At 41.8% G+C, this 2313-nt stretch overlaps 1 pseudogene; it reads right to left on the bottom strand.

The window, feature by feature from the left end:
• Nucleotides 1–257: 257 nt before the first annotated feature.
• Nucleotides 258–870, bottom strand: LOC114628470 (annotated as a pseudogene).
• Nucleotides 871–2313: the final 1443 nt, after the last annotated feature.

Here is a 2313-nt window from a genome sequence, read left to right as displayed (position 1 = left end):
GAGGTGGGAGTGGGGAGGTAGGTAGGGGTACATCCGCAGAGAAGCAGGAGGAAGGGTGAGGGGATAGGGTGTTCCTGGGTGGGTGGGTGGGAGATGGGGTAAGGGGATAACATATGAAATGTAAATAAAACATCCAATAATACTAAAAAAACAATGAATTCTCGAAATTCTTTTTTTTTTTTTAATCAGAAAGTGCGTTTAATTAACTGACGAGAGAGCTGGTCCAGGAATGGCAGGTGGACTCTGTGGAGTGAGAATTAGAAGCGAGGGGCTCCGTAATCATCTGGCATCCACTCGATGTTGTATCTGTGATTAGAAATGTACATGATAGGAACACCAGGGATCTTCCGGATCCTTCGTTTGAGGTCACGGTCAACTGTGGCCACAATGTAACACTTGTGCTGAGTTACTCTCTGTACTAGGCAGTCATCAGCGTAGGTTCCTTTGTGTGTACATGGCAATCAGTCAAATTGCGGGTCCTTGGCAATTCTCAGTGCCACAAGATACTTCTGTCCCAATTTCTCAATTTCAGCCATTACACAATTAGCTATACAAGGGATACACTTGGCATACAGACAGTCCATCATTGACTGCACTAAGTTCAGTTTGGCCTTAATGGAAAAGTTGATGAAGCTGGTATCGACAAGGATGTGGTAAGGTGGACCCAGCTGTGTATTTTACTGGAAGAACAAGCAGGAAGGATGCTGGGGGACTTCTCTTTCATTCAGCGCACTCGGATCTTTCTTCTCTTTCTTTTTAGGCTTCAACCTATCCTTTTCTTTAAGTCGTTCATCTCTGAGACTGAGCATTCGCTTCATAGTCGCATATTTCCTTGTTTTCTTTTGCTTCCCCATGTTCACGCCGCACTCCTGTTTCCTCTGGAATCGCTCCAAATTCGAGAAATTCTTAGGTAAATGGATGCAACTAGAAAATATCATCCTGAGTGAGGTAACCCAATCACAAAAGAACACACATGGTATGTACTCACTGATAAGTGGATATTAGCCCAGAAGCTCTCAATACTCAAGATACAACTCTAAGGTTCTTTAAACGATTTTTAGGTGGAAGTATAAGCTAATTTCCAGGAACAGGAAAGGAGTAGATCTTTATCCTGATAGACATATAGACTGTTATTTAAGTATGGATGATTTCTGTATGTGTGAGCCATAGGTTCCACAATTTTAAGCATGTGTACCCCCCACAATGCAAAGGCATGAGATGGTTAAGTAGAGGGTTTCCCCAATAGAAGAGGTTAAGGAAAACTCTTTATGCTGAAGCACAACACTGATTTAAGTTGGTTTCATACAGCCCACCTTTGTCCAGGATGTGCCTCACTCTAGCTTACCCACAGGAAGACAGAAACTGGCTTTTATTTTACTGGGGAAAAGCAGACACATTTTCCAAGGGGAGTTGTTCCTGGTTTCTGAACTGTACCTACACACTCACTTGCCTACTGAAGTTATATCCATTTACTTAGGGGATGGGCTGTTGAGAGCAAGAGAGAAATCCTTGCAGAGCAAGAGGCCTTTGGCAAGCTATCTATAGCCATAGCTCCTGGGGACATTTGCACAGATCTGAAAATTGTCACAGTTGCTCATGGTTTTGCACAAAGACTTTTAGATTTTATTTGTGTTCCAACTTGGATGTACTAGAGAACTGAGTAATGTTTGTTCTTTCTCCCTATAGTTTAATGTGTCATCAATCCTTCTTTGCCTGACTCACCCCATCAGTTAACTTCATATCATCTGGTTACCATGGATTCACCACCTGCTCCTTTTTCTCTTAACTCTTCTTTCCATCATTTTCCTGCAGCTTGTGTCTTGATACCTGTCTAGCCGATGCTAGAAGCTTCAGTCTTGATATTTGTTTCATTCCACATCCTGTCATTCACTCTGCTTCCTATCACTCCTGAGAAGTGTTCCTTTTCTTACACCCTTCGATAGATCCTAGTAATCACTCGCTCCTCAATAACAAGAGATTCTAGTCTGAATTGTTTTCTGTAATTTAGGAACACTGTTTACTATGATCCAGTCCTGATTTTCCAGCTTCCTTTGTACAGACTAACTGCTCAGTGTTTACCCTCCTTAATTTTTCTCCCTTCCTTCGTTCCTTCCTTCCTTCCTTTGTTCCTCTTTTCCTTCCTTCCTTCCTTTGTTCCTTCCTTCCTTCCTTTCTTCCTTTCTCTTTCCCTCTCCTTCTCTCTATTCTTTCTTTCTTTTTCTCTTTCTTTCTTTCTTTCTCTCCTTCCTTCCTTCTTTCCTTCCTCCTTTCTTTCTTTCTTTCTTTCTTTCTTTCTTTCTTTCTTTCTTTCTT

The sequence above is a fragment of the Grammomys surdaster genome, unplaced genomic scaffold (assembly GCF_004785775.1).
Source record: "Grammomys surdaster isolate TR1022 unplaced genomic scaffold, NIH_TR_1.0 268, whole genome shotgun sequence".
In the NCBI taxonomy this organism is placed as follows: Eukaryota; Metazoa; Chordata; class Mammalia; order Rodentia; family Muridae; genus Grammomys; species Grammomys surdaster.
This window is presented reverse-complemented; position numbering and strand designations above follow the sequence as displayed.